Source organism: Protopterus annectens, chromosome 2.part0, assembly GCF_019279795.1.
Source record: "Protopterus annectens isolate FY-2018-M chromosome 2.part0, PAN1.0, whole genome shotgun sequence".
Lineage (NCBI taxonomy): Eukaryota > Metazoa > Chordata > Ceratodontiformes > Protopteridae > Protopterus > Protopterus annectens.
In genome coordinates, this window is record NC_056728.1 from 613832335 (window position 1) to 613857176 (window position 24842).

Genomic DNA, 24842 nt, shown 5'->3' on the forward strand with positions numbered 1-24842 from the left:
ACCGGCACCCTGACCTATGCATAGTACTAAGACTGCATTCAAATCACGGTTCACTGCTTTTAGGAAAGATAGGACAAACACTTCCTGGGGGCAAATAGTTCAATGTCTGACACAGAGATTTATTTTACTTTTCCAGTAGGGCATCAACTGTGCCAGCACCACTCTGATTGGAGCCAAAGGAGCACATTAGAGACAAGTTCACCTTTGACATGATTAATATTATGTACTACCCTAAGTTCAAGACCAGGGAGAATATGGGTCGTTAGAACCACCCCAGAATGGACCAGGAAATAAATAGATCATAAAACTAGCTCCACCACCAGATATATGGCTGCCAGATTCATTAAAAAGATCAAATCCAGTGTACATCTAAGTTTATGTATTGGAGATTTTATAACCTAAGGAAAACAGAAACCTCTCATGATACATTTAAACTCATAGGCAAGATGCATTGTTTCCTCACTGAAACAGACATCAGTCACCTAGCATAACAATGTGTTACAGTGTCAACAAAGAAATCATTGAACATCTAAAGGAATATTTTCTCACTACCTTGTGGATGGTAGACAAGGAAAGAGCTTCAATTGTCTCCTGCAACAAGGACATTTTCAAAATATTAGTCTCTCTAGTGTCCACCCTAGATACCCTAAATTTGTTGTTACTGTAGAATGCAACCCTACCCCCAATCCTACTCATCCAGGATTAATGTATATCCTAGCCCCTAGAATAAATGGCTGCAGCTAGGTGCAAACCAAAATTCTCATCCATCCAGGTCATGGTCAAAAAGCCAAGTCAACATCATGCAGTAAGTAAGTCAGAGATAATGCCTGTCTTATTATATGTTGACATTTTAATAGAATACAGATACATAGGAAGGGTCAAAGGAGAGAGGATGTGTGACTAGGTACTGCAGTCAAAAACTAATGATAAGCCACATTAACTGTAGTACTGACTTTTACATACAGGTAGGGCTGTAGTGCAGGCTTTTGGTGGTTAGGTGGTGAGCCTGCAATCACACACATGTGCAGCTTAATGTAGGGCAAGTTGTCCTCCATCCCGCTGGAGATAGATTGTGGTTTCCTATTTTGGAAAACAGATGTCATTCTGATGTTGACCTTACAAGCCCAATCCTCACCTTGGACAGGAAAAAATAAAGGTATAATAGCCATGTTGTCCTGCAAGTAGAAATCCAGTGATGTAAAACTACATGAACATGCAGAGTCTCCTATATGTCAGACCTGGCTCTCTGTCAGGACTACTGTGTATGGCATACAGGTGGAGCTGCTGCATCAAAGTACATCAGCTGAATTCCATGGCCCTGCTTGGTCCTCAGGTAAGTTTGGGCTATGCTTAGAATAAGTCATAAGAATCAATAACATAGAAAGTTTCAGAATCTGTTTCTGGCATAATAGAACACCCTTCAATTCATTACCTCAAGGTTTTGAGCTCTACACCATTTTTTCCCTTATGATGCTATGAGTTTATGTCTCTTTTTGATCCAAGTTTTATAGTAACATTTGTATTCACTAGAAATGCATGAGATTTTTTGTGATTGAATTTTAGACCCCAGATGTTTGCAAAGAAATCTAGATTATGTAAAAGGTGATCTACTGAATTTTCAATATCATTAGAAGTTACTAGTAGGTTATCAGCAAACAATTGTATCTTGGGGGATAATTTATCTGACACTTTATATCCTTTAACACTGTCATTATTTCTAACATAACTTGCAAGAAGCTCAAGACCCAGGGCAAAGAGTAATAGGGAGAGGGGGCACCCCTGTTTAGTACATCTTAAATTTTCAAATGGGCTAAATAGATAAGATCCAATCTTTACATAGACTATGGACTTTTCATATATATATTTTTTTTAATTAACCGTATAAAGTTTGGGGAGAAATTGTATTTTTGCAGAAGTTTAAACAGATATGGCCAACTTAGGGAGTTGGAAGTTTTATCTATATCAAGGATTAAAATAGAAAGCTCATTTTTTTCTTGTTTGCCAAGTCTATTAAGGACAGTAATCTAATTATATTATCATGTATTTATTTATTTATTGACATTTGTTAAACCAGGTTTGTCCAACTGGGATTGTGGCCCATTTTCAGTGGAGACCCGAGGAGAAAAGCTCCAGAAGTACATTTTTGAACAAGTACAATTTTAAACAATATTGGTATAATAGCAGTTATAGAAAAATGATGCACATATGTTGGGTTACATGCATAAAGTTAAAGTTGCATTAAAAAGAAGCTTAGTAACATAATTTTACATTGATATAGTTTAATAGGTCAGCAATAACATTTTTTTGTTTGTATAAATATATGCAAATGCATAGTAGACACATTGGAGAGAGAGGTGTTATGAGGTACTAAGTATGGACCTTTAGAGGGTACATAAAGAGAAGGAAGACTAGGTGGGGTCATGGCAAGGGCAGACCATGGAATTGAGAAAATAAGCTTTTAGTTCATTTTTAAAGTGTGAGGTGTGGGAGTTTGTACGCAAGTCAAGGGAAAGTTTGTTCCAAGCACGGGCAAGGGAGTGTTTGTAGAGTAGTTTGCCTACTGACCTTTTTGGGTGGTAGACATCAAGTAATTGTTGGTTAGAAGCTTGGAGGGTCCAGGATAGGATGTAGATAGAGACTAAGGAAGATAGAGATGGACAGAAGGAAGTTTTATAAAGAATAGAGTATAGCATATGAAATTGATAAGATAGCAGAAATTGAGGAAGTTCAAGCCATCTGCCATTGGACCATTGTATCATTGTACCATTATACCGTTCTATTTTTAATAAACCAGGTTTGGTCTTCATGTATTAATATTATAAGAATATTATTTAATCTGTCTGCTAAGATAGACATGAATATCTTGTAATCATATTAAGCAAAGAGATTCACCTGTATGATGTGCAAACATTGGGCTCTTTATTTGGATTTAAGATGGGAGAGATAATAGAATATTTCTATGAGGGAGGGATATTTGTTGTAGTTTTAACTTCTTGGAATGCACTGAGTAAGATTTCCAAGATGTCATCAGTTAAGACTTTGTAAAATTACATAATTGGACCATCCAGCCCTGGTGCCTTTTTTGTCTAAAGATTTCTTATTTGTTCCTTTAATTCTTTAAAGGAAAAGGGTTTATCTGTGTTATTAATACTGTGTTTGGATAGGTTCTTTTGAATATTATTAGCAAGAAAGTTGTTTATACTTTTGTTATCACTTGCAGATTGAGTTAGTTTTATTAATATTCTTGTAATGGTTTTTAAAACATAATAAGACATTTTTAGATATGTAACTTTGATAGTCTGATTATTTGTAGTGTATATTATTTCTTTTATATGACTTTTCTCATTTAAATATCTCAATCTAATCGCAATCCTGTGCATATGCTTGGGATTAATTGAGTAGGATTGTAATCTGATTTTTTCCAGATTTATTGATATTTTATGCTGCGTGATATCTTGATATTCTTTGTTTAGTTTACATATGTCATCTAATGCAAATTTGTCTTTTGATGTAAGTTTTAGTTTTAGTTCATCAATTTCTTTTTGTATGTTTATCCGTTTTTTATCCACTCTTTCCTTTTATTTATATACCAAATTTTGACTTTACCATGTAAGACTACTTTCAAAGTATCCCATAGGATAATATCTGAAACCTCTCCATTATCACTGGTGTCTAGGTAAAGCTTTATTTCATCTAGAAACCATTCTTTAAATCCTTATACTGTTACTAGATAAGCAGGTAGTCTTTGGAAGAAGTTTAAGGGGCCAGTATTAAGTGTCAGTTTTGGCCAGTAAAGAACTGGTTACAAAGACTTTGTCTACATTGGTCTGTGTTCCAAATCTGTAGGAGTAATGAGAATACTTTAGGGAGGATAATGTTTTGATACCATCAATGTCATTTAGGTTTCTGTCTTTTATGTAGTTGTTCAAGTGTTTCCCAACAGGGGACATCTTGAATGGCTTAGAGCTTGTGGTATCAGTGGAGGACAAGATACAATTAAAATCACCTAATAGTAACTCACCTTTAGACTTTAATGTTATGCTGTCTAAATGTTTTTTCACAGTTTTAGTCCCAATACCCAATATCCAGCAGGTGTTTGCAAAAGTGTACATCTTTTTATCTAGTTTTAGTATGACTAAAGCAAGCATACCATCATTGCTTGAGTATGAATCAACTATTTCTGGAATTCTCATTGATTTTCTGTGTAAAATTAGGGGTTTCACTTCATAATCTCGAAATGCTGAAATCTCGAATTTCAGCATTCCGTGATCATAAAGCTGAAAATGCAGAATGCCAAAAGTGCATAAGAGAAAATTTAAATATCTCAAATCCATGCTTATGCATTTCTGGTATGTTGCGTTAATTGTTTGGCTGGTATGGTGTCTGAAATTGAAGGTGAGTGAGTGTCTGTGTGTGTTTTGTACATTGTATGTGTGGGTAAAGGTAGGGAGGTGTAAGTATGAATGTGAGTGTTGGGTTTGTTGGCATTTGTGTAGGTGTGATGTGTATTTGTCTGCAAGTGAGTGTAGAATACAGTACGGTGAGTTTTTATTCTTTATGTGCGATCTCGGATTTGGTATATATAAGTAGGGGGGTGAGGGGCACAGCTCCCCACATGAGGGTGCAGGGGGGGCTTGCCCCCTTGCTTATATGTGGTGTAGGGTTGTGTGGTTTGTGTGCTGTGGGTGGAGTGGTGTGTGTGTGTTATGTGGTGCATGGTGTGTGTATGTTCATGATTTTGTGATTGTGGGTTTCGGGATTGTGAATGGTTCAGCTTCATAGTTTCGAAATGCTGAAATTTGAGATTTCAGCATTTTGAGATTAGAAAGTGAAACCAAAATTAGTACACCTCTCATTTTGTGGCTGTAGTTTGAACCTACCAAAATCTTATAATCCTTAAAGGTTAATTTGTTTAGATCTTCTGTCGCTAAGAGGGATTCCTGAATGAATGCAAAATCTGTTCTATGTAGCATTAAATATTTATTGACACTACATGGGGTTGTTCAACTCATTGCCATTAACAGATATAATGTCAAATATCATTTGATGGAGACTGCTATTATAAGTAAAATTGAAAAGTGTTTTCCTTGATTCATTATGCTAAATACATTTTTTAAACTTTTATGGAGAATATAAAAACTCTAAATTTTAAAATAAAACTATATGTTTTAATAACCTTCTGCATGAATATACTATATCCAGGCTTGCTATATGTCTCATAGAAGCCACAACTAACCCTCTCATGATATCTACTGGGAATTCTTAGGTACTGGATGTTAATAGCAAGCAGAAGGGAAAATGCATGAACATTAAAACATACAAAAGGAAACATTAAGTTTAATCTACTATGTATGCATGAACTTAGAACCTGAAGCTGTATACAATTTCTTAAAATTCTTTTTATCTAAACAGACTAACTAAGGTAAATTTATTAATCCTAATAATTGTTTGTTGCTATGACTAAATACAGGGCGATGTATAATGTTATTAAAGCAGACAGGAAAAAGGATGCATTTAAAATTGTCACTGCCAGAAACATAGTTGTAACTCCTATCTAAATATAAATGTTAAAGTTCAGTGAAGATAAACAGGTTCAGAGGTCATGTCTACTTCTTGGAAGGCAGCACAGATTGTTTCTCATGAGTCTATGTGCTAATTGAAACGTTTAGAAGTTTGAGCTTCTCACAAAAGTTGTCAAAGTTCAATCAAAAAAGTAAGTAGGTGGGAATTTTCTAGTGAAGTGAAGCTTTTAAGCATTACTTGTAAAATGATGAATATTTAAAATAAAGGCTCCAAATTACCAACCATACATAGCTATACGATTTATTAGCTAAATGGAGCACATTGCAAAAGTTCAGTTAAGTAAAAAATGTATATATAATAATAAAATGTTGCCACTTTCTTTTTAATTACTTAACAGCAACACAGTAAGCATTTTTTTCTCCTGCAGTGATTAAATACTATGACACTATTATTTAAACAGAAAGAGAAGGCACATACATGAAGAAATAAGTATATTATATAAAAGAAATATATATATATATATATATATATATATATATATATATATATATATATATATATATATAAAACTATATGAAATGAGTAAGAGAAGGCAAGTACATGAAGAAATAAGTATAGGATATAAAATAAATATATATAACTATATGAAATGAGTAGGAGATTTTATACCAGTTCACTAGTGCTTTTCCATGTATATAAACACATAAAAGTATAAAATAGAAGCTTGCAGTTGGATACGACTTTGATTTACTTGAATTTTCAGTAATATATATTATCTATAAAGTTAGCATTGCTGTGGGAAAGATAATAGGAGAGAAACAAAGTTAGATTACCTTCTGTGTTTAATTCCACATTATTTAGAAGGGAAAAAACAGAAAAAAAATGTGCATGAAATGTGAGGTTACAGTATGTACAATCATTTGTCTCTGGGTTTCTTTTTTCTTTAATAGTCCACTCATTTTTTGAAGCTTGTCTTTTTAAGTTCATTGAAGAATCCATGGGTTCAGGTAGACTTAAAATGTTCTTTTTTGGACAAATGTTGACGCTTCTTCAAGACAGTCAAAAGTTTTCTTTCCTTCTGACAGGTATAGTCTTATTATTGCTGGGAATATGTTGTACCTTGATTGCTTCATTTTTTAATGATTTTTATTAGAGGGACACATGCTCTTCTTTTGGACATTACAAGGGGTGAAAAACTCGTTGTCAAACCTGATAGTTTGGTCACCACTTTTTGATGGAGCAAGGGATCAGGCAGTTTTTAAACAAGGTCTTTGTCTTTTTTTTTTCCATAATAAATCTTTATTATTTTACCAATTTTCCATACAACAAAGAAAACAACACAGAAAAGAAAATACAAATAATGCCCAAATTAAACTAGTAATACCTATACTATAAACTATATACATTATTTACATGAATGCTTCCATCCATTAAACAAAAACGAATGTACTATCATTAGAATGAATTGTTCTTACCAACTTTCACATCAAGTATGCCTGTCCTGGGATTGAGCTGATTTCAGTACATTAAGCTAATATAATGTTGAAAATTTGTTCCCACACCTTCGGGTTATTAATATTCCTTTTATTATCCTTAATTAAAAGTTTATGTGCTAGAATATGTTTTATGGCTAAACCTTTAAAGTTTTCCCACAAAGTTTGAAATGGAGTCAACCAATTTGTAGCTATATAAAGTTTCATTAATAAAAACATATTCATAAGTGTAATCATTTGAGTTCTAGTCAAATTATTAGGAGGAATATGTAGTATCATAAATTCCCAAGAAAGTGTAGAATGTTGATATCCCATATTTTGTAGTTGGATTTTTAAGGAATTCCAAAGTTTGTAAATGCATTTACAGCTCCAGAACATGTGCAAGAGGTCCGCCGTTTGATCTTTACAGTATGGACATTTGGGCAAGTTTTTCGAATTGAATTTATGCAAGCTAAGGTGTGTATAGTAGGCATTATTAAATATCATCAATTGTGTAAATATTAATTTTTGAAGAGAAACTGATTTTATTGTTAAGTTAATTGCCTTTAGTATTTTGTTATCTTCTATCAATGGTATTGTATCCTTCCAATATTTTGACAAAAGTATTTGGTTTTGATATTTCAGCTCTTTTATCAGTTCACTTGTAGAGGTAATAAATTTGATATCTTGTCTAAGAGTTAACCATAAGTTTGAACAAGTAGTTAACATTTCCTCATCAATTTTAAAGTCTTTGAAGTAATTTACAGAGAGATCCTTTAATTGTCTCACTATTATTAAATAAGATTTAGGAAGATTCATCCCCTGCAACATATAATGAACTGAATGGTTAAGATATGGATGTATTTCAAGTAAAGTTAGATTAATTATAAGTGGATATTTTTTAAGATCTATTACTTGGTTATTAATTTTCAAATTCGGGTTCTTATGAAAGGGTTGAAAAGGCATCATATGCTGTAAGAGATTTAATGACTGGAAAAGATTTTGTATTAGACTTATATATTCTGTAATATGCTCCATTAAAGAAAATAATTTAAAAGAATCTTTACTTAAAAAAGGTAAAGCTTTCAGGTTAATATTCAAACTTACAACGTGTTTATGATTTATAACTACCCATTTGGGTGACCATTTATTACTAGATATCTCATAGTAAGCTATTCTTAAAATTCTATTAGAATTTATTATTAAGTAATACAATTCAAAATTAGGTAGATCTAGGCCTCCTTTATTTTTCGGAGTCATCAATTTATCATATGATATTCTAGTCTTCTTAGGTTCCCATATAAATTTAGCCGATTCCATGTGAATTAGTTTGAAAAATTTCCTGGGGATCAAAACTTGAGTAGCTCTAAAAATGTACAAAATTCTGGGTAACACATTCATTTTAATTATTGAAACTTTTGCCATTGTTGGTAATTTCAAATTATTCCATCTTCTTAAATCGGACAATATCTGATCCCAAAGCAACTTGATATTATTCACATAGAAATCTCTGTTATCCATAGAAAAGATAACACCCAAGTACTTTATCTTATTCTCCAATTTAATTTGTCCAACCAATGGTAAAAGAGAAAAAGGTTTTGGTGTTTTCAAAGGAAATAAGTTGTTTTTTTTAAGATTTATCTTGTAGTTGGATACATCAGCAAAATCTTCCACTGCTTTTAGTATTTTTTTGGTATCTGAAATTGGATTCATACAATAAATATTGAGGTCATCAGCAAAGGCAGCCATAGATATCTTAGTGCCATAAACTATTGGGGTGTTATGGTATATATTTTGCTTAATATGTACAAACAGTGGTTCTAAATATAGATTAAATAAAATAGGGGATAAAGGACAATCCTGACGAGTTCCATTCTTAATTTGTATTCTTTTAGAAAAATTTTTATTAATGTATAAAGTTGTATATGGGTTATTATATAATATTTGTAATGTTAAAATAAATTCTTGAGGTATATTAAAGTACGGTAAAAGATGAAACAGAAATTTCAAATTAACTCTATCAAATGCTTTTTGTGCATCAATAATGAGAGCCTAAACATTAATATTTTTTTGACAAGCATATGAAATTAATGTATGTAATGATAAGGTATTGTCAGTAGTTTGTCTGGCATTTATAAATCCAGCCTGTTCATTGGATATTATTAAGTCTATTACTTTCTTCAATCTATTAGCTAAAATAGATGTCAAAATTTTCATGTCAATATTTAAAAGAGAGATAGGTCTATAATTGTCCGGGTTATGTAAGTCAGTATTTTCTTTGGGAATAAGAATTGTTCTGGATGCATTAAAGTAAGGATCACTAATTCCATTATTAATTATATAATTAAATATATGTGGAAGTATCTTGCCAAAGGAGTCACAAAAAGTTTTATAAAATTCTGCGGTCAATCCATCTGGACCTGGTGCTTTATGTGATTTCAACTTTTTAATTATTTCTATTATTTCCCCAGAGGAAATTGGCTTAATTAAATCTTTTTGGGAGTCATCGTTAATTTTTGGGAAATTAATTTTTTGCAAAAAGTCATTATTAATCCTATTCTTAGAAGATTCCTGTCTATCACTGTAAAGCTGAGAGTAAATCATTTCAAAAATACTCATAATATCTTCAGATTATGTATATCTATTGTTTTTAAGCTGTATTTCAGTGATCTGCAAAGGGGCTTTCGATTGATTAATAATTCTAGCTAATGCCCTTGAAGGCATTTGAATATGATTAGCATATTTTGCCAACAATCTATGCTCATAAAAGGGCAACCTACTATTCTGGATCAAAAAGAGCTCCTTTTGACATTTTAATAGTTCTTTTTCTGTTTGCTGGTTAAATTTCCTAAATAAATCCTGTTCTAATGACTTGATTTTGGTTTCCAGTCTTTGCATATCACTATTTTGAATTATTTTATAATAGGTAGCTTTTTGCAAAAAAAAAAAAAACCTCTTACTTGTGCTTTGGTTGTTGCCCATTCAATATCGGGTAAATGTTGTTGTTTAGATAGACTAACTAATAGAAGATCAAGAATAGCCTGAGTTTCCTGAATTATATCCTCTTTATTTAATAAATTTGGATTTAGGGTCCAATTGTACCCTCTATGTGATAAGCTATTTTTGGGGTCTTTATTAAAATTCAAAGTAATTTTAGAATGATCTGATAAGTACCGAACTTGTACAGTAACACTGGGGTCTAGAATAATTAAACTTTCTGAAATCAAGAAAAAATCTATTCTAGACCACATTTTGTGGCATGTTGAATAGAATGTAAAATTATCTGTATTAAACTGATTGCTTATGTATTTAAAAGGATCATACAATCTAAAATCAGCTTTAAGTTCACTCAAAGCTATTACTGCTTGAGTATTAAATGACCTATAGACACTTGATTTATCCAATTTAGGATCCTGATATGAATTCCAGTCTCCTCCTGTAATTATGTAGTGATTATTATATTGATTCAAAATGGAATAAAGTGATAGTATAAAAAGGTGTTGATTGTTACATGGTACATATATATTAAGAAGTAAAATAGGTTTATCATAGTGATTGGATGACAGAATCACGTAACACCATCTTCCCTCCTTATCTGCTTTAAAGTCTAGAATTTTTTCTTGGTATTGGCTCTTTATAACTATCGCTATTAGTTTTACCTTCCGAAGCTATGACCTCTCTGATCCATTTTTTCCTTTCCCTAATATCTGCCCACTGATCATTAGTCAAATGAGTTTCTTGGAGTAAAATAAAACATGCCCTAGCCTGCAAAAATAAATGAAGAAACAGTTTCCTCTTTTTCAAGTTCTGGAGCCCTTTCGTATTCCATGAATCTATTTCCCACATAGTACGACCTTTAATTGATTCAAATATGGTTTACATTCGAAAAAACAAATAGACTCAAATATTTTTTCAAATGATATACTTTCTGGAAGCATTGTTGAAATCCCGTCCCACACCAGTGCCTACCCACTAAACCCCTGGACCAGGACATACATAGATTTTCTACATTGTTAAACATTATAAGGATTAATAACATTACTAAATAAATGTTCTTTAGATTAAAATATATTACCACTATATCATGCAAAAAAACTATGACTACTACCACTAAATCTACAAAGCCTAACCTAAACATTCCCTATTAAACACTGCTAAACATCTACATCTCTTGTTTTATCAATTTCGGAAATAATTTCAAGGAAAAAAATATTAACAACATAAATTATTCTTATCATTCCTCTCCAAACACTTCAAATATCTAATGATAATAATAATAAGTTGTGTCCCATTAAGAACATTCCGTGAATAGAAAAACTAATACTTTCCTGTAATATAAACATCATACATCTTAAGAATAACTAAAAGACAATTTCCAAAACCCCATAAAGTCAAAACATGAGACACTAAACCATAATATAAATTACAGTAATTATTTGTAGACAATCTATACTGTATAAACTATTGTAAACAAATACACTTTAGCATTTACTCTGTATGATGGTTTAATATGTACTGTTATGCAAAGATCTTACATGCACATTTTGTTTTAATTTTCAGTGAATGACTGGACACACATTTCCTAAGAAATTCCTTAATAATAATACTGTCCTGTTTAAAAATGCATTCTCTTTTGTTTGTTCCCTGTGGAGAAAACACACAGTGAATCAAATATCATTAAATGAACTAGAATCTGAGAGCTTAAACAAACACAAGGGATCCTAGAGTAGTCAGCAGTTATCAAAACAGCAATAACCACAGCAATTAAAACAAAATCACAGTCCTTTGTGTTATGTCATCAAACTTAACCACTCACTAACTACATATAAACTTTATATTAGAACTAGAATTAAAGCTATATATGCTCTCACCACACTATTAAATAAGCACTCAGTTTCAAAAATACCTGGATACCTAAATAGTTAGATGTATTATATAAGACAGTTCAGTGTTTCCTATGTGTTTAAAATATAAGCACTTGTGCTGTAATAGTCATTTTACATTCTTTCACAGAGTTTTTTAAGTTTCCCAAACCTGAGAAGCTGCCATCGAGTTCGCGATGAGGGACCCTTTAAATGAGCGGACTTCCAGATGCGCCACTTCAAAACCGTCCCTAGGACAACAAAAGAAGCATTTCCTGTAACTTCGTGATGGGGAAGAGTTCGGTGAGAGCCATAAAAACCCGGGAATGGCTCGTAAATGATCCAGCGATGAAAAACAAGTCCTTATCAGATTAGAAAGAGGCCTGCAGAACCAAAACTTTACACAAAGGCTTCAGAAGCCTCGGATTAACGCAAAACATGAATCCAACCTCTATTGTTGCAACAGTCCCAACAGAAGGCCATATTAGCTCTCCGAAGCAGGCAAGACTTTAAATAACTTCAAAAAGGTAGATTTTGCTTCTTTTTTTGTGGAAACTGCATATTTATATCCCTCGACTATAAACATTAATGTATTGGGATACTTCATTTGAAATTTAATCTGTTTTTCAATAAGAAATTTACAGTAAGCAGATAAAGCTTGCCTAGCTTGTCTTATTTGAAGGGGTAAATCATGAGCCACAGAAACTTTATTGCTATTTTACATAATATAACATCCGTTCTTTTTAACAGCCATTATTATTTTATTAACATCTTGGTAATTAAGAATTTTGACATAGACTGGTCTTGATATATTGGATGCTTGCATTTCTCTCGAAGCTCTATGAGCTCTTTCTATTATTATTTGTTTAGCTATGTCAGAATCATTAAACAATATTGTAAAAAATATGTATAATGGAAGGAATTAAATCATTGTATTGGATATTTTCAGGTATCCCTCTGATAATTATATTATTTCTCCTGGATCTCGCCTCGAGGTCCAGGATTTCTGCTTGCATAGATTGTATGTCCAGGTCATGAGTATCAGATTTTTTTAGTCAGCAGTGTTATTTTATCTTCATTATCAGATATTCTGGCTTCAGTTCTGTCCATTCTTTCTAGCATTTGACTACATGTAATGCCAAAAGATTGTACCTGCTTAGATAATTCTTCCAAAGCTCCCTGAATAGGTAACAAAGCAGATTTGATATACTCCATGTCCGCTAGCTGGTCTGGTTTATTTTTATTCCCTGGTTTGGAAAGCTCCTGTTGTTTAATGATTTTCTGCCTTTTCGAAGTTAAGTCCTTTACTGGTGATTGTAGTTCAGACAGTTTAGTTTTTGTTGTTGTTGTCTCCATATTTTTATCTTGTTTTGACATTGTAGATCAGTATTGTCTTTCACTATAGCTTGATAGTAAAGTTTGTTATTCAGACAGATCCTTTGTTTGGCACTCTCTTCAGAGTCAGTTAATCAGGTCTAATCCTGTTGAATTCTTTGATTTTCCCAGATATAATCACCTCTCCTCAGATACCTGGAGCAGATTCAGTTTTTCAAAAGATTGTTGTTAAATGACTCATAGTATAACTTCAGGATTAGATTTTCCTCAGGATATTTGCAGAGCTGTAGATTTGCAGTGTTCACAGAATGGCAGCCATCTTTGAATGAAAACAAGGTCTTTGTCTTGAGTGGAGATAAATCTTATGATAATAGATCTTGGAAAGCTGTTTTACATGTTGGGTACAGAAGTTGCAGTTAAAGACCTGTGTGCCCTTTCTATCCCAAAGGATAGTGCTTCAGGTAGATTTAGGATTTTAGGACTCAGAGAAGTCAGGAAATTAATTATATTGTCCCCCTCCATCTGCTTTGTGATGCCATAGATTGTTATGTTGCTTCTCCTGGTTCTAGTCTTAGTGTCATCTACCTTTTCAATGAGTCTGGTGTTTTCTTGAAGAAGAAAATCTTTGTTTTTCTCTCTTCCTGTTAACCTGTAGTCTATATCTGTTACAGAATCTTCCAAAGCAGCAATCTGGGCAATTTGTTGTTAAAAGACTTAATTTAATAAGGTTATTTGTTGGGTGTAATCTTCTTTTAAATTGTCCACTTTTAAGTTTAATTTGTCTATTTTACCCACCAAGTCTTGAACTATAGTAAGGATTGCCTGTATTTCTTTCTCATTGCAGTTTCTTGCTGACAAAATTTGGAGCTGCTCATCTTCTTTTGTGAATGTGGTTTCAATGTCCCTTCTATTCAAATGTTTGATAGGAATATATGCAAATTTTACCTTACAAATTACATCAACTTGTAGCTTGCTACTTCCAGAATCTGATTTTAGTAGTTTCAGATCTTTGTTGGTGAAATTAAATAAAAAAATCCTGTCAGGAGAAAATGAAGACTGCAGAGTTCAAGAACTCTACTGCTTTTAGCTTGTCATCCAAGCCCCCCATGCCACTTTCTGATCTGGTGTCATACTTCCCCAGCTCTTCATTAAAAAAAAAAAAAAAGTCTAAAACATGAAATGCTGGTACAAAAAAGGAGAATGCAGTTGCTGCACTTTGTGATTGTGCCCCTTAGCACTTTATGCCGGGGGCTGCTGCCCTCTTTGGTCCACCCTTGCTTATGCTTCTGGTCAGATGGTGTTACCAAATGACACAGAATCAGCAAGGTATTTTAAAGCTGCTTAGCATACTGTAATTACAAACACAAGTTTATACATTTTTTTTTAGCATCTTTATTATAGAAAACAGAACAGTTTAGCTTTCTTAAGCCTGCTCTTGAGCCCTGAGGAAGCTGGATTTCTTATGAGCAAGTTGATCTCTTCACAGAGCCAGTGACATTTTGGCTCTTTTTTCCTCTTTTTTTGTGCTTGTCTTTTTATTTTCTTTTGATGAACAGGATTCAGACTGACAGCAGCATGAGTTGTCTTGTATAAATCTTCCATCATGTCAGGTGTAACGCCATCTTTGATATACTAAGAGAACTGCTTTATGCATGCCTCCTCTTCCTCTTCCAGCAAATAATGCACGTAGTCAGTCATGTTCAAACCCAGGATGTGATTGTGATGGGCTCTGCCTTGAACTCTTTGTATTTCCCAATCACAGCCAGGTAAGCACTTGGTACTGTGAGGAATGGACAAGCCATCATCCACTACACCTTTCAAGGCATGAAAGATTTTATTTCCAGTAGTAGTTATAGTTAGACCAGTGTACAAGTAGTAAGATTAAAGCACTTGGTTAACCATTAATACTTTTCACATTATATTCATCTCCAGTCACATCCACTTGATGTTCATAGAGCTTATCTGAGCCAAACTTGTTCAGTAGCCCATGAGCCCAAACTGGTCAGTGCAATATGCTGTTGTATAGTTTTTTCAGTTCAACCTTCACTCTGTACTTAAGTAATGCATGACTATATGCTCCACAAAAAATCATATCCCTTTCTGTCTTGACTTATGCAGTCTGGCAGATTATGTCTCTGTTGGTTATCCATACAAATAACTTGTATTTCAGAGTATTGTTCTCATTATTATCCTGAATGACCAGGTGGTTGTTTATTTGCATAACAGCCAGTCTTGCCCTCTCTTCCCTTGAATTTCACATTGTATTTTTTAATATGCTTCGTTATTTACATTGTTCACAAACAATCATTTCTGCAGGTTTTTGCTCCTCTCCATTAAGGACAGTGGCTTAAATTTATGGACTGATAATCCCTAATTACATGTTTATTAATATTAACAAATGTAGGTCCATTGGTATAACTAAAATAAAATCTATGTATATTAGAAAAAGGAATCCCAATGTCTTTGATGATGGCAAAATTGAAGTAAAGAAAAGTGGTTAAAAATACTTTGCACATTATTTCAAATGAGCTGCTTCCTGTAATCATGTATACAGGTATGACTCCTTTCACTTTGATTTGCTTACAATGTGACTGAGCAACTCACTTAACCAGACAGTGCATCCAGGTCACTTCTAAGAAGGAGCACCTTTCCACCAGACTTACCCAGTTAACAAATGTATAAAACAAATGTGCCTTGTTGTCTACTTGTCTAGATTGTCAGTGAGTAGGCAGCATCCCATGCCTCCCTGCATGCTAGAGAGCTTAAAGACTGATTAAAGCTCAGATACACATGTCTAACATTAATTGTATGCCTCAGCTGCTGGATGATAAAGGACAGCTGCACTCCCAATGTCAAGTTTTCCTCATCGCAAAGTCATTTTTTATTACCTCTAATATGACACCGTGACTGCCAAATATAAAGAAAATATGATTTGATCTACTTATGTTTCCTGTCTGTACCTGACTTTGCATTCATTTATAATATCCTTTTGGCAGTACATGAAAATCTAACATTAATTCTTTTTCTGTCTCACTGGGATACTCTGTATGTCATTGAGCAAAGAAAGAATAAGAGACATTGTATATAAGACGTTCAAAGTCCTCGTTAATTACATCACTGATTTTAAGTACATCTTGGGTCAATAACATCTGTTTAGGAGCATAGAACAGTTAGGTGTTTGAGTGTAAGCAGTGACTCATTATTACTGAAATACTTGCAACATAGATGATACCTCAGTCTGAAACAGAAGTTTCACAAAAGCAAATCATTAAAAACTGAAGAAAAAAAATCTACTTAATACCTAGGTCCTAATACAGATAATTAAAAGTCATAGGATTTAAATATGAATTCACTCTTTACACACGCCAAAGAAAGTAGGAATATAGATTATATTGTAAGTGAGTGCATGGGGGAGACAGCAGAGTCCACTCTCTGCAGTGACATGTAGACAGGATGCCTAATGTATTATAGGAAGAAGTCAGTGTGGCTGCAAAGCATCACCAAGTCAGTATAAGTCCACCATGAAATAGCCCTTAAACACTGAAAAATAAGAATAACACTAAAGCACTAACCACTTAACATCCCGCAGGTGCATTACTAATATGCTCAGTTAACTTGAGCAATGTTTTTTTTGTCTGTGTTTTTGAAGACAGGCATATAGAATGTACTCCGAAATATACATTTTCTGTTTATCATGAGACAGGTTGACATAGTTCAGGGTCAAAAACTATACTCCTTTCTGACAGCTGTCTTGAAGTTGACATATAACAATGAGACAGCACCATGGTTTCTTGTACTTTCTGTTTTGCATAGTTGTTCATGCATGTGTTATTTTATTTATGACTTTCTGGTAAAAGATGTTTCAATAATGTATTTAATTGAAAAGTATCTATTCATAATATGCTCTTGCTTTGCTGATACTAGATGGAATTGTTTTTCTTTGTTTCCATGAGATGGCTGTTTGTATCCCACCTAACTGTGGAACCACACCTTTTTTTAGGCCTTCCCCATGCTGACATACAGTACTGGATTGTCATTGCATCATGATGAAACGGGTCTATATTACATAATCAAACTTTCAAACGTTCGAGTGTCATATGGTCAACACCATATGATTGAATTTGTGAAAGTTCATACATTATAATGGACATCTCCGTACAGTGCGGAATGGGAAGATTTCCCTTTTCTGCACTGTAGTGCGATCTTGGAGTTGGTATAGTTAAAGAGCGGGGGGTTTAGGGGGTGCAGGGGGGCTTGTCCCGCTGCTTAAAACATTCAGGTAGGTTATTTGTGTAGTTTATTTATTTTTTTTATTAGATGTTCGAACTTTTAAAAGTTCGATCATATGGTGTCGACCATATGACGGTCGAACTTTTGAAAGTTTGATTATCTAATATAGACCTGATACAACAGTATAGCATTAGAAACACAGACACAGGCACACAAGGACAAACACACACACAAACACAAACATAGTGCATGTATGTGTATGTGCATGTGCACACATACACACGCACACACACACACACACACACACACACACACACACACACACACACACACACACACACACACACATACATACTTACAGAGTTTTCTGTATAACTCAAGACATTTGTACATATTTGTTTGCTGTTATTTATCAAGTGTATTTTTTGCTGAATTGTGAATCAGCTGGCTGAATTGGCTGACTGAGAATTTGTTAAAGAATTAATGTTGCAGGACTGGATTTAGTGTAAGATTGACTCATAGAAGACTTTAAAGAAGTTTCCCTTTTCCCCTTTGTCATGTGATCTCATAGTCAGTATGTATAAGGAACTGGGGATGTAGAAGAATACAGGGAATGCAGGGATGTTTTCCCCCAGTGAAAAAAATGTTTGTTGTTGTTGTTTTTGCTGGTTTGATTTTTTTTTTTTAATATTCAGCCACGGTATTTCAACCTTTATGTTTGGCTAGTTTGATGCCAATGATTTTAGTGCCAGAAATGTTTTTTTTTTTTTTTGCGTTTATAAATAGATTCACACACATATGTATTTATAAAAGCTTTGCTAACCACTACATTTCACAGAACAATGCAGAGTTTACAGTTTTAAAGGAAACTTTGCCATGTCAGTTGCTTTGACCTCTGCCTTTCAGGTCATTTTTGCATGGCTGCTGTGCAAGGGAGATGTCAGAATAACTTCACAACAAATGAAAATTCTGTTCTTCTCATGCCTCTCTGGTAACATAATCTTCTACCATTTCATATTTTTGCTTTAAAGGGCATAAGACAGAGCAGATTTAGACTGTTATCCAGCTCCACCTAAATGTCATTGGTGACTTCAATTGCGCTCTACTGCCAAACCATTGTATGCTGAAAGGGTCATCTACTGCAACTTTCCAGCCAACAGTCAGAGAGATAGGGTACCAGTGCTGGAGGTCTTTATACCAGATAACAAACTCTACATCTCTGGACAATATTAGAGATGGAATCTTGATCAGTTGTGGCGGCATTCTAAGTAAACACATGCTTTGACTGGACAGTGTGTTACTGGTTACTAATGCATACTAATAATATGCATAAGATTTCTGGCTGTGCGCACACATACAAATATACAAACATAGCATCACACACACATGCACGCACGCGTGCACACACACACACACACACACACACACACACACACACACACACACACACACACACACACACACACACACATACATAAACACACACACACACACACACACACGTGCATGCACACACACACGTCCACACACACACACACGTGAGCACGCACTCAGACACACACACGCGAGCGTGCGCACACGCACACACTCACACACACATACACACACACACACACACACACACACACACACACACACATACACACACGCACACACACACGCACACACACACATACATACTTTACACACACTCTTTTACTCTTCATAGATGTCATGACTGCTGCCTGTATTCCTTCCACATTGCAAAAAGCAGTGCCACCTGCTGCACCATTCAAGGTAGCACCTGTGGCCCAGTACACAGCTTTTAGATGGCTCACCACTTGTTCTGCATGGGACAATCACTGCCAGCAGAAGTTGTCCCAAATCCAGTCACTGCTGCATTATTGACACTGCACTCCCCTAACAAATATGAGTCTTTTCAGAAATATTGAAATTTATTGTACAGAATTGCATAGATGTTGCAGCTAACTACCTTGTTTGCAAGGTTGTTTGAGCACATAAAATGAAATCCTAGTTATCTAATGCAACTATAGACAGTACAGCAGGCTTGTGTTTGATTTAAATATGTAGATCACTACCCCTGCTGTACAACTTCTTTTGCATCACATATGATCACAACAAATGAGATGTTTTCTTGCACATTTGTCTCCTAACCACTACTATTGTTGTTAGGTTCAGTGTTGTTTCCACATATATGCAGATCACGTTTTCATTTTTTAACCTTTTTGAACAGTACGCCCCATCAACACTTTCTGCTTACTGACTGCATTACCAACTGTGATACTACCATTGGGTTGACTGTTGGATTTTGGTAGGAAGGGGCTACCTGGAACTCCAATGACAATATATACATATAGAAATATGGTTTTGTTTGGCTACAGAGCAGTGAGATGTGGAGTCTGAGTTTACCTTAAGCTGACTAAGAAATAACCTCATAAGAAAAGGTTGACAAACATAAGAAACTCACTAATCCCAAGATAAAGTAATATTTAGGTCACATTTTTTGATTATGTTAAAGCTTCTGATGCATTTGACAACAACTGCCCCAAAGACAATGTAGTTAATTGCATACCTTTGACATATCCACTGTATGGACATAAAGGGAATCCTGTTCTGGTCCACATAAACATACACTTGTGCAAACATGTGGAGGGCCATTGTGTAGATGGGATAAGTGTAGAGTGGAAAGTGGTCCTTAGACATGTCTCAGAGTTGATGCACATTGCTTGAGCATCATGGAAGCAGAAAAGGGTTTGTGCGGCACTTTAAGCAATCTAAGTACATTGTACTCAACCTGTCTGAGTGTAGAAAGTGCACTACTGTTGGCATGATAGATGTGAATGGCAAAGATGTGGAGCTGACATTTGGTCCATAGACGTAATTCAACCAGAACCTGAGCCATAGGGGCAATGGTAAAGGCAATCTATAAATGGACAAGTTAATACAGCCAGCTGAGCAGCATGATTCATGTGTCCGAATTAAACCAGAATAAAGCTATGCAGACATGGGGATAGCATACAAATTCCTCATAGACAGTGTCTAGTATTCAGCTTTAAACCCTAGATTCTCAAGCTGTGAGACACAGATCTTACCACTAAGTCACTGTGGCTGTGAAACACAGATCTTACCACTGAGTCACTGTGCTGTGCATAACAGAACATAGTTGTGCACTATGGGTCATGATATTAGTGATATTGTTGTTCGGAGGTACTCTCTGCACTGTATATTACCTGTGGTACAGACAGCAGTTTTAAATGAACTCACGCAACTGCCACATGAAGATGTGTCTACACTCAGATTCTGACATTATGGAATAAGCATGCTGTTCTATAATAACATTGCTAATACAATATTCTGTGACTTACTAGTTTAATCACTCCAAATCCCAGTCTATCACTAATGTGAATGCAATATTTTATATAAATCCAGCCTATGGCAGTGGTCATTTGACTACTAATGCATTTTTCCCCCATTTGAAGTCAAGAGCCACATACAGCTAAATGCCCATGAAGGGATTTTATTGAAAAAATGCACTCTGTATTTCAGTTCTGAAATGTTTGAAAGAAATGACCACAGTTGGAAAGTATAAGATGAGCTGTGTAGTGGTTACACTGCATCTCCTAGCTAGACTTAAGGTGCATATATCTTAGGAAAGCTTGACGTGCCGTTTGTATACCTTCAAGTTACATACAGTTGTATTTCAAAAACTGTTTAGTGTATGATGTAGTTTGCATCTGAAGTAATATTTGAAGAAGAAAGAGAGCCAGAAGGCTAAATTAACTTTTAAATGTTTGTGTCCTGTATACTATGTAGGTGCCATTCATTTATTAACTGCATTTTATTAAAAGAGCTGCCAATATAAATTTCAAAGTGACAACATGATAGGAAATTGCATATTAAAATATGAGTCCTTTGACTGTAAAAATTTAATGTTGCTCATATTGTCAGATTCCACTTAAACCACACATTTCAATTAATTCTGATTTTACTTTTTGTAGGGGCAAATAATATAATTGCATCTATGATTCACATGTTCAGCAGGTCTGCCAGTATTTGTGTGATATAATTATGACTGTTTTGTGCTTTTTGAAAATGTCAATTTATTGCCAAGAGGTCCAACATTAGTGGCTTTATTTTTAAAACAGTTCAACATGCTGACAATTGCATATCAACAGAATTAATCAAACAAAAAGAACTGAAGTATTAATGGAAGTTAACTTTGTTCATATTCCTTATCAATTTACTTCCTGTCATTATGGCAGTTTAACTCTATACAATATCACTGCATTTTCAGAAATGCAGTGTTGTGGCATCTATGAACTATACATGAATCAGATAATGACAGTGATGTGCATTCGAGTAAATTACTGTAATTTATGGTTTCATAATGGAAAATTTCAGTGCTCATAAATGTTAAACCGTTGTTACTGTTTCCAGTTTTAGCCTGATAATTTATCACATTTAGTAAATCAATCAATAAGATCACAAGGTCTACAAATGATTTGGTGATGATTCAGATTAACCTTTAGTAGGTAAACTGTGATTCACTTATATATGTCAAACAAGTTTCAACTGATCTGCAGACATGCTTCTTTTCTTCTATAAATAAGCAAAGAACATCAGTGTTCAACAACCAAATATTATACTAGCCTACAGAGCTCCTTTATAATTTCTGCCAAGAAATAAATTATTCTTATAAGACAGAAGAACTTATGGAACAATACACCTTACCATGAATTTAAAGATGAATAATTGGATGATATATACCCCAACTCATTCAAGTCAATGATAACAGTTATATACTTAAATGTAAATAAACTGCCACATTACTTTCTCTCATTATAAATGCAAGACGATTAATTTTTGTATATAACCAAGTTTTAAAAATGTAGTTGGATTTTATAGTACCAAAGTGACATAAAAGATAAGAGCTCTGCAGCAGGAGCAGCATAGGTTCATAGGTTCATAGGTAGGCACTAGGATATCTGCCCAAAGGCATTTATAAACCTAGCCGGAATGTGTTGGCTTTCTCCGCCCCCTTAGATTAGTTCCCTGTGCCTCTGTCCAGCAGAGCCATTGAAGTGATCCCTGGGGTAAACTTTCTGTTTCACATCCACTCGTCAAGGTTTCTCTTGAAGAGGGTTAGCAAGGACCTCTGCCTAATGTAGACTGAAATCTCATTCAAGAGCATGGGAAGTCTCTGGGACAGAAATCTATCCCTCCAGCATGTCCTATTTATTGTTGTGGTGAGGTTTAGATCCCTGGAGCATGTGGCTCGAGGGAATATGGTTTTCTTTAGGTGGATCATGTCCATCAATTCTGGGTTGGACATGGCCTTGTATGTCAGGCAGGGATCACCTCTGAGTAGGCGGTATGCAACCAAGTACAGCTGGAGTTTCTTCAGTCGAGCTGCATAGGGCATCTACTTGAGGCCAGTGATCCTCTTGGTGAGGTACTTCTGTGGTCTTTCCAGTTGTTGCAGGTGTCTTGTAAGGTACATCACAAATGGGGCATTGTACTTTATGATGAGTCTGATGAGTGATGCGTACAGGGGCCCAATGACCTCTTTCGATCTGGATGTAAACCCTTTTGCGATTAGGTGGGCCACACAGAAGGATTTTCTAACCATTTTGGCAATGTGATTATCAAAGGAGAGGTTACTATCTACTTGGGTCCCCAGATCCCTTATTACGTCTTCCGTATTTAGGGAGCTACCACCTATGTGGTAGTTTGTGGGTACTTTGTTTTTTCCAAAGAGAATGACTATGCACTTTTTGGCATTTAGCTTGAGGCCATGGTTTTGACACCAGGTATCTGTCTCAGTGAAACCCTTTTGTAGGATGTCTGTGTCTGCCGGAGAGACAATTATAGCCCCTAGTTTGCAGTTGTCTACTAACTTGGTCAGCCATAGTCCTCCTGTGCTTGCCTGTACCTCTGAGATGTATATGCCGAACAGGAGGGGTCCTAGGACTGAGCCCTGGGGAACGCCACTTGTAACCAGTTTAGAGTCAGACCTAGCCCCCTCAACTCTTGCCATGTGGGTTCTGTCCATGATCCATTTGGCAACCCATCTCATGACATAGGGGTTTATGTTCAGGCTGGTGAGCTTGTCTATAACACCTGAGTGGGGAATGGTGTTGATGGCTTTTGCGAGGTCTAGGCAGGCTGTGTGGACCACCTTTCCCTCATCTATAGCCTTGGTATCTGTCTCAAAGAAGTCCACCAGGTTTAGGAGGAATGATCTGCCCTTAACAAAGCCAAACTGGGTAGGGTCCAGTGTTTGGAAGTTTCCAATGTCTCTTTTAATGAGAACCATGATGATGCACTCCATAACTTTACAGACCAAGCTAGTCAGGCTTATAGGGTGATAATTCCCGGGGTCTGTTGTGGCTCCACCTTTATGGAGCAGAATAACCGTTGCTGTGCTCCACTCTGTGTGCACATAGCCTGTGGAGAGGTTGAGTGTGTTTAGGTGAGGGGTTAGTTCATCTTTGAGCTCATCTAGGACACAGCCTTGGACATCATCTGGTCCCACTGATGCTGTGTTTTTGGCTTTGGAGATGGCTGTTCTAACCTGAGTGTCTGTGATTTCAGGGGCACTACATTCTTCTGGTATAGTTATGGGCCCTTTTGGGGGTGACGGGGGGTGAAGATTGCACTGAACCTGTCTGCCAGGATGTTGGCTATATCAGTTAATTCAGTGTATTTTGTGCCATTCTGCACTAACTCTGAGCAGATCTTAGAATTGCCACTTAGATTCTTGACATAGCTAAAGAACGCTTTGTGGTTATCTTTGGAGTCCTTGGCAATTTTTCTTTCAAAGCTAGCCTTGGATTATTTTATGAGGGATCATAGTTTCTTGCTGATACTGGTCAGGGATGTCTTCCCTTCTTGGGATTTTACTCTTTTCTGCACTAGTTTCCTCCTTCTATTGTATAGCTTGTTTATGGCAGGGGTCCACCAGACTGGTTTCCTTTTCTTGGAGGAGTGAGTCTTGGTTTTGTTTGGGATAGCATGATTCATGCATTCTTGTAGGTGACTGTAGAGTGCATTAGTAAAGGATTTTGCAGTTTGCACTGCGTTATCCTTTAGCATGTAGGCTTTGAAACTTCCCACCTCGTCTTAAGTAACGTGAAGTTTGCTTTTGAAAAGTTATTCACAGTAGTTTCTTTGACCAGGGGGTGGTGGCGGAATGTAGATATCCAGTGTGATTAGTTTATGGTCAGAGCTAACCAGCGAGGAGTTGACCTCTGGTGTGGAACACCAGTCGCCCATGTTGGTGATGACCAGGTCCAATATGTTGTCACCTCTGGTGGGGGTGTTGACCAGTTGATCCAGGGCATTTGAGTTTATAAATTCTATGAAATATTGAGCAAGGGAGTTTGTACTTGAGTAGTTCTCCCAGTTAATGTTTGGGTAA

At 35.3% G+C, this 24842-nt stretch overlaps 1 pseudogene; it reads right to left on the bottom strand.

Annotated features, from left to right (window-relative positions):
* Positions 1-14615: 14615 nt before the first annotated feature.
* Positions 14616-24842, bottom strand: part of LOC122792760 — an 18349-nt pseudogene continuing 8122 nt past the window's right edge.